Source organism: Accipiter gentilis, chromosome 4 (assembly GCF_929443795.1).
Source record: "Accipiter gentilis chromosome 4, bAccGen1.1, whole genome shotgun sequence".
NCBI lineage: Eukaryota > Metazoa > Chordata > Aves > Accipitriformes > Accipitridae > Astur > Astur gentilis.
Window position 1 is genome coordinate 6,226,059 of NC_064883.1, and position 16,081 is coordinate 6,242,139.

General features: G+C 40.1%; 1 protein-coding gene across 1 annotated transcript in view; it reads left to right on the forward strand.

Moving 5' to 3' along the window:
* ZNF385D (zinc finger protein 385D) overlaps window positions 1–16,081 on the forward strand; it is a 753,372-nt gene that overhangs the window by 447,375 nt on the left and 289,916 nt on the right. The gene's annotated exons all lie outside the window — the stretch shown is intronic.

Sequence of the window (16,081 nt, forward strand, 5' to 3'; positions counted from 1 at the left end):
TGGAATGTTACAATTGGCTCTGTATTTTAAAAGATGAAAAGGCTTTTTAGATGCTAAATCAATGTACGGATGCTATGGGTGAATTTAATGTCTCACACTCATTATCTTCCAGTCATACCAGGAATACCATAACTGAGTGGACCTGCCCTTAGTAACTTCCATTCTAATCCCCAAAGATACGGTAGAGTATTGGCCCAATAATCCCTAAAAGCTGAAATCATGCTTCCTAGGACCCCCTGCTTCTGCCTTCTGCTCCCAGTAAACACGTAGTTTTTAGACTCTCTTCAAAGCATCTTAGACAGTTTCTATCTTAGTAGCTCTAATTTTTTGCAAAAATAAATGTCATTTTATAAACATAAGACCAACACTGAGGAGCAAGTCCTGAAAAGGTTTCTTCATGATAACAACATTCTTGTGGCTAAATATGAAGCACAGATTACGCAAATTGTTTGGCTGCACAGATCTCTTTGAAAACATGAAGTTGGAAGCCTAAACCGCTTTATAAGGAATCTGTTCTTTTTATTAGCATAGGTGTCTGAATTCCCATTTTTAAAATTGACTTCAGCATAGTTCAGGCTTCAGGGCTCTAAGCACCAAAAGCTCACAAGAAAATAACCATGGGGTTCCTATTTACCTAGATGCACGTGAAAGTGTGAGCCTATGCTATGTAAAATATTACGTTTTTTTTTTACATCACATCTTCCCCTGTTCTCATTGTTTATCTGTAAGTGCCATTATTACTTCAGTGCCAGTAAACCATACAGAAGCTTCTGTGCTGGGATTCGGTGCATGATTAAAGAAATAGTAATACTGATAAATCCTATCTTAAAGTAGTTGAAATCTCAAACACACAGTTAAGGGTTTAGCCAAGGACAAGAGCTTTATGCCCTCTCACACCTACAGGTTTATTAAAATTCAGGACCATTTAGGAGTAAATGTAACTATCTGGAGGATGGTTATTACATAGCCTGATCTGAAATGTCAGGGGCTGAAAGACTCTGCGCTTCAGACTGAAATTAAGAATACTATGAAAACCATAATGCTCTTAACCCTGGGACTTCTGAAAGCAGTTGCAAAGATCTTTGACTTCAGTAGAGGCAATTTTTTGCCCTGAGTGCCTGAGGCTTTTTGCAGTCATGCTGTGTACTGCAATTAGGTGTCATTCAACTCTGATTCAGTATTGATATATTGATAAAGAAACTTGGCTGAGGCTGAAGCATGATTAGTGGCTGCCTAGTTCCTGTGATCAGCTTCATGCTGGGATGCTGCTTGGGTGGTGAAGTAAGAAGAGTCCAAAGAGTCAATGTAAAGAAACCAGTAAACTAATTTGATCCCTTTTCCCTGTTTAATGTTCTTACGTGGAACTTGTGAGGCATTAACAAGCTGGAACATTCGAGAGTTCCTCAATAAAACATAGGGACCTTGAAGGTCATGAGATCTTAACCTTAGGAGTAATTTTGATGAGAAAGAACCCAGAAGACTTTCTTTGGCTTAGGCACTTCAGTGACTTTGTAGCAACGGTCTTCACACCAGCCACACTGTCAGCACACTGACATTTGTGCCGTTCACAACAGAAATTGAATATTTGACACCCATAATTAGATACAAGTATAGTTATTAATATTCATTGCATAGTTATTGGGCACTCAATTACAGGATACAAGAATTTTTCCTTGGAAATCCATGCATTCATGTCTGTTCATACCATCCAAGATACCACTGCATCTCATCAACACCTGAGTCTCCAGAAAGGATGTCCGTATTTTTTATTTGTTTTCATTACTATTTGATTTTTTTTTCTGTGTTTCTTTATGCATAGTTTCATCTCTCATATGAACAAACAGAATCCATAAGTTTAAATATGCACTTAAGAAGTTGGTATTCATCAGGCCCCCACTTGGATCATTTGATCAGTCAATAAATCGAATAAAAAATTTACAGCAGCAGTGCCATAGTAATAGTAATATATTATGAATAGAGAGCATATGTATACTACAGTGCTCTTTACCTAATCTAGTCAGAGTTTTATGACACAGATAGCTTTTTAGACTTTCAGAGTTTCCTGAAATGTTCATCTTTTGGGATTCTTCAAAGGTTTAATTAAATGTAATTGTTATTTCTTATGTTCAGTAACAATAGCTATGTTTTTCTGAGTGCAAAGGCAATAGAAAAAAAGATAAAAACCATAAACCATTTTCTCACTACAAATGCCTGCAGCATTTGTTAACAACTTCAGCCCTTTTTCTGCTTGTGGCTGATGGCTGGCATTTGCCATGGGAACAGTTCTCACTGACATGTGTATCAGGTGAAAATTGTCTGCTCAAAACACAGCCTGCCAAGTGCAGACATTCTTTGAGGCATAGCAGTGGGAGATGATAGCATATGGGCAAAGCTATGCCTTTATAACAGCCTGTTATAACTCCCTCAAAACTGCCTTGTGGCTCGATGGGGAGAAGCAGCACCCCCACAGGTTCCTAATGTGGTCATTCTGTCATATTTATAACATAGAGGATGTCAATCTGAAAAAAAATCCTGATTTGAGGGGTTTTTACAAGTGTTTCAGTCTGGTGGATGATGCCCCCCCCCCCCCCCCCCGACCCCAAAGTGTAATCTTTCTTTCAGACATATTTTCAATGTAGTCTTGTCCATGACATTATTGCCAGTCAAACTGCTGCCTGAATCTGTTTTGTCCATCAGAATAAAAACCACGAAGGTAAGTTTTGGTACCCAGAAGGAACACCCGAGAACAAAAAGTGAAAATGTAATGAGCCTCATGTTGGGTCACATTGGTTTTTACTTCCTGCAGTAGGCTAAGTCCTACCAGCTTACTGAGATGTAGGTGTTAATCAGAGAGGTCTATTTCTTTCTTCTACTGTTTTTATAGTTTTAGAAAGGAGATGGAAACAGCTGTAGCTCTTTATCCAATGTTTCACACACTAAAACCACCATGTAGTTGATCAGACGAATGTCTGCAGACGTATTGCTGCCCTGTACACACGCAGCAATCATTTCCCTCCCATCCCTCCCCTGAATCGCATGTTTTGTGACTCCCTCAGCAGGATGGGACACTGCAAGAAGCATTTAAAAGGAAAAAAAAACCCCACCCCACTCCCTTATGGGGTGTATAATATGGTACATCAGCATATGGATGTATAATATGGGTATATAATATAGTATCCCTTTATTCCCTTCAGTGGTGTAATCTAACCAAGCTTGTGGCTGGAGTTTTGCACCGAGCGCCTCATTACGGTATTGGCTGCTTTAAACAGTGACCACTGAAACCAATCTTGTTGGCTGTGCTACAGTTAAGCCTTCCTCCTGTCTGTGTAAGATTCTCTGTTCTTGTCTGGGGTGTTCTGCATGGCAAGTGAATCCTTGGAAGAAAACCTAGAGCTATTTTCATCTCCTTTATAAAGCTATGAAAAGCAGTGGGGAAAAAAATAACCTGGCCTTTCGTATTTTATTGATATCGACATTCCAGCTAACTGTCAGGAACTTTGCAGCTGCAGTAAATACTTTAGAAGCTCTTCAGTTCTGCTCCATGAGGCAGGATGCGATGGATCACTATTCCATACAACAGATGTTCAATCCAGAGCAGTGTGCAAATCATCTACACTATGCCACCGACTCACTAAACCCCTTAAATTTCAGTAAAAAAGCCTCAAAACCTACCAAGGCCCACTGAAAGCACTGGCAATGAAGAGCACAGGTTACATGATGTGGAATCAACTGCCAGGAGGACATCCAGGTGAGTCCAACACCTGCATTATATTAAAGCAAGAGAGGGTAATGGTTCAGGCAATTTAATGTAGGGAAGTTCCTTCTGAACCCAAATGTGAGAACAATTTTAATTCTGATGAGTGCATTGCAACAATCTGGACCTGGAGGAGTTTGTAGGTATCATTGAACAATATATTTCCAGCTATGGACAATCTCCAGCATTGCCATAGAAGACCTCAAACCTGAGACCAAGTTATTTATCAGGATAATGAAATATTCTTCCTAGACCTGACAGATAACCACTATAAGCCCTTCATTTAGTGATACAATGCACATTTAAATTAGCGGGTACTAGGAGTACTGAAGGCTTCACAATAACTGGCCCTGATGCATTCACACTTCAGAAACATTGTAAATTTAGATGACATTTTTATAAGTCCAAGAGTAAAATTTCATGGTCTGGTAGTTTTTAATAGTAGTTTTGACTGATAAATAGTCAATATAATGTCTATAATTATTAAAGGGTGGAGGGGGGTGACTGGGGCAATTATACCTTGCTATTTAAAACCCTGATACCTGCCTGAGGGCTTTTTAAAAGTCAGCGTTATCAACCACATGGAAAAGGCAGTGGGCTAGAAAAGAACTGTGTCTTCTCATAGGTAAGTTAGGTGAGACAAAATTATCAATATTTTGGTAATTTATTAGATAAGGGTATATTAATTGCTCCAGATTAATTAAATATTTGAGACAGTGACCCATAAAAAATTATTAAATTGATACTACGAGGATTCAGACAACAATTTTGAAAGTAAGTAACTGAAGTGAAGGCTGCATGGATTATAATGTAATGACAATTATTAAGGTGGGGAGAAAAGGTAGAAGGCTGTTTCTCAGGATAAATTTTAGGTTGTATCTGGTTTCACTGGTGATTTGCCACACAGAAAAAAAGCATGTGCTCTTGAAATTCCTTGATAACATGTTAGGAGCTATCATCAATATAGAAAGGAACATGATATTTTCTAGAAAGAACAGAATGACCTTGAGGACTAGTATAATAGAAAGGAGCTAAAACTCAATAGAAAAGAAAGGGATAATCGTGTATTTAGAATCTCATAACAAGTAGCTCTAAGAACTCAGCAGTTGGAAATAGCTGAAGAAGAGCATAACCCACAGGTATTGCCATTGGTGACAGTGAGTTACAAATTTGATACAGCTGTTTTTAAAAAAAAAAAAAAAAAATCCAAAATGTTCATTGAGGTATATTCTACATTATTCCACCACAGAATAAAAACTTTATATTTTGATAACTTCAGTGAGTCATGATCAAGAACAATTAAGACTTTTCTAAAAAGAGTTGAGGGTAAGTAGAGAACCTAGTAGATGAGAAAATAATATTTTAACACCTTTATGCTTAGAATAAGGAGTGGAAGGTTGAGGAACAGAGAGATCCCATAGCTCCCTACACATCCTGGGATGGAAACAGTGGTAGCCATCAGGAAAAGAACAAAGCTATTCAAGCTAAGATGGTGTTCAAGCATAAGCAGGTGAATAAATGTCTATAAACTCACCAGTGAAATTTGGCTGGAAATTAGAAGACGTTTCTAAGTGTTAGAACGCAGAAAAGCTGTCAAAAAGGTGCTAAGCAGGCAAAAACTGAGCTACTCCTCAGGTGGCCTCTGTCCTGGTTACAAATGGGGTTCTGTGCTGCATTTGCTGTGGCAGTAGCTAACTGGACAGAATGAGCCAGTCAGCAAGTCTGCGCTGTTTTCTCTCCGTGTGCATACTTAGTGTGTCACTCCAAAAGATGTTAGGGACTTGACTTCATTACTTGGCAAGTCAGGGAAAGAAATGTAAGAAATACAGGGGGTGGTATTTCATAGGAAAAAGACTTCTGAATCTCCCAGGATCTATCTCACCTATCTATTCACAAAATACCCAGTCATAAAATTAAGCGTTCCAAACCTGAGCGTAGGGAGGTGCGTTGGGTGGTGGCTTTCTGGACACTGTATGTCAGTTGGAACAGTCTGTCACATTCTTGCTGAAATAGGATTCAGTACAGTTTTCTTAGACAATCTCATGTCAAAATATATCTATCATGATTAGTTGCTAAGCATAGTTCATGCTTTTAAAAATTCAGACAGATGAGTGAAAATATTTAACAGTACTGAAAGCAAAAAAAGACGTTTCTAGTTCACTGAATTCATGAAAATATGCAGTGTTCAGCAACCACACTTTAATACAGTTAAACCTCTTAAGAGTTGCTTGTCTTTTATCTTGGTCAAGGACTTACTAGGGGCTTTACAGCTGAGTATCCCAAAGGGAGACAGAGACCTGCGGCAGAGTAAGAGGCTGAAGTTCAAGTGGAAGGCCTCTTAGCTCCTCTCTCATTTCAGACTCCTCACTGAGGTTGCTGAATCCCGTGAATTGTGTTCTTCAGTGTAGAAATATGTTGTATGACTATGCCAGTTGGTTAAGGAGCCATTCAGCTAATCTGTGGAGTTCCTAAAGTTCGGCAATAAAATACAGGCCTTTTTGCAGTTACTGGACTGGTTATTGGGTGTCTGAGTCATAGCACTTAGCATTCAGTTCAGGCTTTAGGGAATAATTAGGTAAATAAATTCCCACTTGACATCTGCCTGTCTTCGATTTTTTAAAATATTCTCCTTCCAGAAGTCACGGATTTACCCCATTCAGGGGGGACTGCATATATATGTCATGCTTTGGCACCCTGCATCTACATTCCTGTTCTCCTTTCAATGCCATATTTTGCTATCAACCAAAAGGGGAAAAAACCCCCAACATGCCAACCAACCTCTGGCCCAAAAAGCAAACCCCAATATCCAAAACCTATGAGTCTAATCTCAGCGATACGTTCAGTATGTTATTAGTTGATTTGGAATAGTCTTCCATATGAAGTGTGTTCCAAAACATTTTACGGAATTAAAAGCTTTGTGTCACTACAGCACAAAAACATAATCCAAAATGTTTTGGCTAAAAAAGGAAGCCTTCTGTTTTCCTTACAACTGAGGCCAAAACAATTTTAATTTCTGGCTTCTTAATTAATGTTAAATACAGTTTAGACTGAGTTTCTCATCAAACAAATATTGCAACATTTGTAGATTTGCAGTTTAGTCCATTGTTTTATCTTCAATTCGAGCATCCTGAGTATAAGAGCAGTTAAATTCAAAGTCTTCATAGATTATGCCATCTGTTAATGGAAATCTGTATTTTGAGGGTATTGCAGAATGTGGTTGGTAATTTTGTCATTCCACTGCAGCTTGGCCATTTATTATTTATTTTTGCTGTATTGGTGCCTAAAGACTCTGATTGTGATCATAAAATGAGAATTTCATTTTATGACAAACTAGAGATCTTAAAAGTTGTTTTTGTTACACCCCAGCATAGACTAAGAAGCTTTTCAATTTTTCATGAGAAAAGAAAGAGACTGGTAGTCTGGGATATGAGATTCAAGTTCATCTGTTTGTTCTGATTCTGGAGACCTGAACTTGTGTTAGCACCTAGGAGCCTTACCTAGGTCCTAAAGGAGTTCCCCCATCACCCACTTATCAGTTGAGTTGTACGATTCCTTTATGACTATCCACAGTAGTGTAGATGTCCACACCTCCACAGCTACCTTTTGCTAAATGCAGATTTAGGGACTTGATACAGCTGTCCTCTATTAAAAGTCCACTGCAGGATGAGATGACTTGTGCCCTGGAAGTGCTTATTTTCTCCACAGATTGCAAAGGAAGCATTGGATGATAGATGAGAGGTAGACATCTGTGCTGTATATGTCTGAAATTGATGGAAAAGTTAGGCAAATATTAGATGTCAAAAATTAATCCAATCCAAGCAAGTTGCACTTTAATTCAGGATGTGGGACAGCCAAGGTGAAATCCTGCATGTTGTAGACCATGCTCACAAAACTGAGTCTCCCATATGCAAGATGAGTCTTTAAGGAAAAAAAAAAAAAAAAAAAAAAAATCCTTGTTAGTAATTCAATCTTAGAAGTGAAGAATTTTTTTCGAGGGCAGGTTTTACTACCTCAAGCATATTAATTGTAACAGTTTTGAGTTAGGGGGGTTTTTTGGTGGGGTTTTGTGTTGGTTTTTTTTTGGCAAAAATTAACATGTTGGAAGCTCTCCAGGAAACCACTATGATTTTCAGAGAGCACCAGTTCTCAGCTGTTCCACAGGGCCAGGGAAGCTGCAAGGCAAGGGTGGAAGCAAGGTGAGCAGAGCAGGTCCAGCGACAGTGACCAGGTAAGTTAAGGGTCCAGGTCTATCCAGACCAGTCTGTAGCGACGAGGCAGGTACTATGTCAGGGTTAGCACAACTAAGTCAGGATGAGCAAGGTGCAGTGCCAGGCACAGGCAGACCTACAGAGTAGCTCAGGCATCTTCCAAGGGAAGAGTTTAAATGCAACTCCCAAGCCAAGGGGCAGAGGTCCTGGACAAGGTGTCTCTCAGCTCCTTCTCTCACCTTAGCTATTCTCCAGCTGTCTGATCCCAGGTTACGTGGCCATGCCCTGTCAGAGCTGGCCTTCAGCCCAGGCAGCTGGACCCCTGGGAGGAGGAGGAGGAAGAGGAGGAGGCTGCAGAGCCTGTGGCTGTGCACAGGGCCCTGGCAATATTACCACATACTTTGTAAAGAGTAGAAGAGATGATTTTGCCTCTGGTAATTGCAGAGTCAAAGAGCAGGAAAGGGAATGGAAGCACTGAGCTTTACACTTGACCACAAAGGACAGACCAAAGGCAGTTGAGACCTTCTCCCCCTGACCAGCGTTTCAGTGAAACACCAGTATTCACAGTGTGGGATCATCATGCTTAATCAAAGAAGCTGAATTCTGCAGCAAATGCAGAAGTTCCATTGAGGACAGCAGGAATAAATCTCCTTAAGTGTAAATGATATTGGGCACATAAAAGTTTTCTGAGACCAGTGATATGCCTTGCTTATTTCCAGCATAACTCAATCCATTCTAGGAAATGTAGTTCACCCTATTTGTTAGCCACTTAAAAAAATTCCCCAGCTGAGAAACCAGAATTATTTAGCACTTGATCAGAAATCAGGTGTTTGCTTTCAGTGCACGGAGCTGTTTGTTGAATGGAAATATGAAGTTTTACTTTTATACAGGGGTGTTCCTTCTATAAAGGCTGAGGCTGTTTGATTTGAAAGTTCAGAGCTAGCTGCTTAGCTGGTCTAAATCAGCATAGACTCATTTTTTTTCTAGGCCTATAGCAATTTTTGGTGGCTGAGATCTGGCACACAGTTTGGAAAACAAGTGTTATTGTCAAACCATAATCAGGGAGATGACCCCTGTTAAAAATGGTTATATTCCACAGTAAAATCTGCTGTCTTACCAAAAGACCACAGCTGTGAAAATTTTCCATGAGAACTGCTATATCCACCTGTTCTCTTCTTTAATGTTAAGCCACTGTAGATTAAATACTCCAGTCACACAAAACCCCTCTTATTTCCTAAGCAATTTAACTGTTGACAGTTGCATGTTATCCTGACAGAAACTGTAAATAGCTTACTGCTATTCTATAGGATCAAAATGTACCGATTGTCTCAGGGTTTTTCTCGGCTGAGGTGTGGTTGACAGAAGCTTCCCCATCCAGAGCCACCTGGACAGTAACTGCCTAAATATTTTCATACGGCAAAAGCACAAACTTGCATGTCCCAGGACTGCTGAGCAAGAAACTATTCTGGTAGCATAAACGTCCTCTTGTAGCCATCGAAGTGCTGAAGTGCTATGTCTGTGTGCTCTTCACCTTGCCCCAATCTCTGTTACACCTCATGGTATGTTATGGGTTAACACAGACAATAGGGTTTGGCGGAAAAATCAGTGGTAAAGAAACAGAGCAGAAATTGAAGAAATGGACCTCTTGCAAAAGTATTGGGTTTTGGTTGAGGTGGTTTTGGGGGTTTGGGTGGGGGGTTTTTTTCAGTCTAGTAAAGGCAGCTGGGAGATTGCTTTGTATGCTGGCCATTCCTGGTGTTGGACAACTATTCAAGAGAGACATCTGCTACTGAATGTGGATTCTGAGGAAGTGCTGTGTTTGGTTACAGGAGAATGAGGTCTGGTCTAAGATTCTATCTAGTGTTTGAACTATCATGAAACTGGTGAGTAACCACCAGTTACTGGGCTTAAATAATACACTGAGCAGTATGCTCAGCCCAATATAAATGGTAGTATTGCTGAAATACTATTCCTCATAAAATTACATGGGAAGAAAATGTTTACATTCATAATCACCCATCTCCCCGTCCACTGAAGAATTTATCCCAATCTTTTGACTGCTCCCACAACTCCCCACCAGCTTCCTAAGCCAGATTTCCTAGTCTTGTTTCCCTGGCTTCCTCTATCCTCTCCCAAAGTCACAGAGCTAAAGAATCTGTGTTGATGACAACACTGCTTGGGATAAATTTCTTTGCTGGTATTGCCCTTGGTCTGGGGAAAGATGCAAGACAGTAGGAGGGAAAGATTTCTTTGTGGGACAGATAATGTTTAATTAAGAGCCTGCCTAGAGAAAAGCGGCTAAAAATGCATTCTCTCTGCTCCCAGCAAGAAGATGTCATTTGGGATACACTTGCGGATTCCCAAGACAGACGCTAGGCTTTAAAATTTAGATCTTGTAACACCCATGTTGTAGACATGTGGCTTGCATCAGAGGTCAGTTCCCTGTGCAAAACACCCTTCTTGTCATCCAGTAGACAGGCAGGTCAGCAGCTGACCAGGCTGCTGAGCAAGAAGCCCCTAGCATGTATGTGAAGTATTAGGAGGTGTCATGGGTGTTAGTTAACGGAGTGTACGGATACAGTTTCTTCCTGCTCTGACTTAGGTATTTTATACTATATTGAGCCTATATTCCTTTAAATTGGCATTCTGAAATCTGGAAAAGCATTAGGCATAGATTAGCATTAGGATTATGTGTCAACGTTGTCAATACCTGTGTTATGGGGCATGACACTTTACAGGAGGGAAATGCAGGGACTTATATGATTCAAGTATTTCCTGAGCTAGAGAGAAGGAATTTTGTGGATCAAAATGTTCAATTAAGGGTTGCCAAAATTCTGCTCAAATCTCATGTTAAATTTTTAGCTCCTTTTTTGGTTCGCACTGTTACAGCCTAGCTGCTAAAATCTCCAGAGGCTTCAACAGTGGTACACATTGTGCTCTTCATGTACTATTAGAGAGCAGAGGGGGTGACCACAGTGTAAGAAATCACAGACCTTCTTCCCAGGGGCAGAGGAAAGATCGGAGAACTCTTGCTTTTATCCCACTTGGCTCACAAATCACTTAACTGTTAGCAACATGAAGATTTAAAACAAAGATAAGCAAGGCAGCAAATGATTTGATACAGGTGAAAGAAACTCAAGTATATGTGTAGTAGGTGAGGAAAGTTAGCCTTGCTGTTTCCCCATTTATTTAAAAGAATGTGTTTCTGCCCAATACTGACCTGTCCTACCCACATCAAACATTGGTGGTGGTCTCCCTGGAATTAATGTATTTCCTTAGTTTCCTTTCCTCATTATTTATTTTTCGCTTTTCATTCTATGTTCCCTGGTTTAGCTGCACTGCCAGAAGCTTGTCTAGTTCCACTTGTTTTAGCAAAATAGAATTGGTCCACTGCTAAAAACAGGTCATTGCTGCCCTGCCTTAGTGAAATCCCACCGTAGAGAAAGCTATTTGGATCTTCGGTCAGGTATTTGGTCCGTAGACCAGTCACTTTTTTCTGATTTCAAATGGTGGTGTGTGATTCGTAAATTGTAAGGGTACTTTACAGAGAAATGTGTAGTAACTAGTTAGAGAGATTAGAGCCTGCTATGGTCCTCGTCATAGTTACAGGTACCTGAGGCTACTGCAGTTGTTTTCACAGCAGACTTAAAAGGCAGCGCAACTGCTGTTATCCCATAAGGCTTCAGAAACTGAAACATAGCTCCAAACTGGGACTTCAGGCAGAACATAATTATAATTTTTCCCCATAAACCTAACCACTGCAATCTTAAATCCCTATTCAGTTGCCAGTTAACTCTAAAGATGCCAAAAGCCTTTCTATGTTGCAGTTGCTAATATTCAATCATCAAATCATAGAATAATTGAGGTTGGATCGTTGGAGGTCATTAAGCCCAAACTCAAAGCAGGGCTACCCTCAAAGTTAGTTCAGGTTGTTCAGGGCTTTGTCCAGTTCAGGTTGTTCAGGGCTTTGTCCAAAAAGTTTTAAAAATCTCTGAAGTTGGAAAGTCCACAGCATCTCTAGGCAGCCTGGTTCAGAGCTTAACCATTGTGAATTTTTTTTTTTTTCCTTATGTCTAATTAAAATCTCTTACTGCAAGAATATATTGCCTCTTGACCTTATACTGTGCACCTCTGGGAAAAGTCCTGCTCTACCTTGTCTCGTAGTTGGACAGCAGTTAGATTCCCCCTTATCCTTTTCTCCAGGCAAACACACTCCCTTGTATGTTGTGTGCTCTATGCGTCTAACCAGATGGCCCTACACTGAACTTATTCTTGGTGTGTCCATATGTCTCTCACAGTGGGGACCCAAACTGGATGCAGTATTCTAGGTATGGCCATACAAGTGCCAAATAAAGGAGAAAAATCACTTCCCTTGATCTACTGGCTATTCTCTTGTCAGTGGCTGGCCCTTGTTGTTGCAATGGTGCGCTGCTGACTCATTTAATTTGACAGCCACTGGGACCCCAAGTACTTACACAAAGCTCTTTTCTAGCCAGTTTCATCCCAACCTGTACTGGTGCAGGGCATATTATATCTTCATTTATGCATGACTTTGCATTTGGTTTTGCTGAACTTCTCAAGGTACCTGTCAGCCAATTTCTCTCCTCTCTCAAAATCCTTCTATGGGGCAGCCTTGCCCTCCAGCTTATCCGTTGTTGCCCCTTCCACTGCTCGATATTCAGGAGATTGCTTTAAGTGCAATTTTCCGTGTCACCGATGAAGGTTGTAAACTGTATTGGTGTCAGTATCAACCCCTAAGGAACAACATTTCTAACAAGCTGTTGGTTAGATTTTTGGCACAGTGACTTAGGGCATGGCTGTCCAGACAATTTTTCACCTACCTTGTAGTCCACCTCCAAACTCTACTACTGGGCTAGGAGATCTGCAAGGCATGAAGGCAGATTGTACAAAGCAGTCATAAAGTACCTCAAGCTTTTCCATGTCTTCTGTCACTTTCTTATGTCCCTTGTCACTTTCAGCAGTGGACCAACATTTTCCCTAGGGGTTTTTTTGGTGGTTTTTGTTTGTTTGTTTGGTTGGTTGGTTGGTTGGGTTTTTTTGTTGTTTTTTGTTTGTTTGTTTGTTTGGGGTTTTTTTTCTGGTTGATATACTTACAGAAACATCTCATGTTGTCCTTCACATCTCTTTCCAGTTTCAGCTCAAACTTTGGCCTTCCTGATTTCACACCCTCATGCTTAGGCAATGCCTTTGTAATCCCGGGAAATCCACCCTTGCTTCCAGCTCCTTCACAGCTCTTTTTTTTCTTTTTAACCTTCCCCTCCACACACAAAACCCTGCTGAACTTTATTTACTGTACATCACGCAGACAGCTCCTGGAAATCTGTTTTCAAACTCTGGAAATAACTAGCCAGTATCTCCTCCCAAACTGAGATGATACTCCTTTTGTTCTCTTTATTCCCGGTTTGGAAACTCTGGTGGTTCTTTGGTTGGTGGGTTTGGTTTTTTAATATTACTCCCTTGAAAAGAAACCATGTCAGAAATGTGTAGAGACATTGGTGAACTTGTTGCCAGACTTTGGGAATACATCTAATGTCAGCATGTAAAGATTTCATCTTTGTTGACACAATGTATACAAGTAAAATGAATCAGAATAAGATTTCTCTAATTAGTAGCATCACTCTAGGAAGAGCTGCCATCATTTAATTATGTGATTTTATTAGTATATAAAATGACTGCTTTTAAATGTTTAGTCTGGAGTTAATTTCAGAGTGGGTGCTGGAAGGTGCTTCACATACTACTGCAAGTCATAACCATGCTATGAAATAAAAGAATGCAATAGTGAGCAGCATGAATCTGAGACTATAGTTAGTATGTCACTAATGTGGCCATTAAGTTTTCATGTTAAGAATTATTATGCTGTCATTACAGCACTTTTCTTTTTGATGTATCAAACCACTACTACAGTACATATTTGTTGACATCTCATCTGTTTTAGGAAGGCAAATGATTACAAGTTACCAAGGAAACTAATAAGCAGTATGCAAGGAATGGGCTGCACAATTCGTTTTGCTAGATAGCAAGTCACTGCTGTTCTAATTTCAATTAAATTACACCTACTACTCACGTTGATAACATAAAAGCAAACCATGTACCATTTCAAAAAGAATTCGCATAGCTATATTCATTTAGTAAATGGAAATAAGCATTGTTTTGTAGCTTATACAGATGGAACGTATAGATGGATGTAATTTGTTGAAGGTTTTGTGTACTTTATATATGAAGTTGTATTTTATGAGTTTGTAGAAAACATTCTGTTCCACCAAGTCCACAAGACTACACAACCATGGACCTTAGCATCTGAAAGAGTTTTCAAAACTGGGATATTTAAATTTGCTTTCTTACTTTGAATTCCCTGTGCAGTTTGATACAAAAACTCTCATTCAGAGCTGCTGCTGTTGTGCTGTTCTGTAGAAAGAGAAGTTTTGGGTAAAGCACATCAGTGGGGCTGAAATTGATTTAGACTATAGACTTAGATAAAACAGGTCACCCACCCCACCTCCTGAGCAGATTACACTGATGAGCTGCACAATGCCATGAGTGAAAATCAAAGTTTAATTTTTCTTGAAAGCAAGAGGAGATCCTCAGGGGACTGTACCTTTTGAAGCCATAATAGCTGCTGTTAGGAATTGTTGTGGGTATTTACTGTGGAGGAAAAAAACAGGGACCATCTGTAGCCCTAGAGAGTATTTGTTCAGGGGACTGACCTTTGGGCAAAGGACCATTAATTTTTAAAGTAATGTTGAATATTCTTTGTTATTCTTTTCCGCCCTGTTCTCCTGAGCCTGACGTATTCTGGATGGTTTGGTTTATTGAGTTGTGCCAAATTCCCTGACCTTTCCAATATTCATAAGTTTCCACTCTCCATTAGTCCACCAAAATATCTGCAAGGCAGCTGGAGAAAAAAGCAAATGCTGCTGCTGCCTATTCACTGCTTAAATTGACATGGTGGGCTGGGAAGGCATGCTTAGGTGAGCCCCGTGGGAGACAGGGAGCTGAGCGGGACATGCCTACAGTTGATGGAATGGAAGGTGGGAAAAAAAACCCAGGGATGTGAAGAGATGATATTGTGGTGCATCGTTACCATGATGATTTGTTAGGTGGAATTTTTTTCCTCACTTGTTGGATTTGCTCTCAGTGGTAGTAGGACTGCCTTCACTCTAACATTTGTTCATTACAGCTTAGGCAGAACAGATACATATGTGCTATAACTAAGACCAGACCATACCACACTGTTTTCTTTGTGTATGCCATAAAAGTCCTATTCTTAACTCCTCATATCAGTAAGGCTGAAATGAAAGTAAACATGAGTGTTACTTGATACTGATAACCTTCAAAAACTTTATATTAGCTGGGTAGTGTATCTTAACACCCGTGATTGATAGGAAGGTCAGACAAGATGGTCTGACTGTCCCTTTAGCTTTAAAATCCCTGAAACCATGGGAGATGTGAGGGGATCTGCTGAAAGCCTTTTTAGCTTCTTTCTCTGTTTGGATAACATTTCTGCAAAAGTATTTTTGGCAGTGGGGTTGGGGGGGTTGACCAGTTCTGTAATGAAATCCAATAATTGCCTGTGGCAAAATTAGATCAACAAACTGTATAAACTGCTGGTGGAAATGATGAGTTATCCACCCCTTATCAGAAGCTATTGAATTTTCAGTGTACTAATTGTTGATAGAAATACACCATGATAATTCAGAGTACTGCTTTCAGTTAATGGTGTGGTTCCCTGCCGCCCCCCCCCCCCCCCCCCCCTCCATCTTTCTAGTGGTATGTTGACATGAACTCCTGGTGACACATACTGCAAGCAGCACAATAACAATTGCACAAGCAAGTGCATCCTCTGAGCCCCCATCCGGTTAAGGGACCCAAGCTATGATCCAGAACGTGAATGTAGGGAGCCATGGAGCCAGTGTAAATGTAGTTTTGTAAGGCAAAGCAGTAACTGAAAGGCAAGGTAACATTGAAATGTTACCTTTGGAACAAGGATGTTGGAAAAAATGCTTTCACAGGTTCCAAAATTTATTTTACATATAAATATGTAAAGGTATATGCAAACAGGTTGATATATGTTTGTGGAACATTTGCTACGATACTGCAA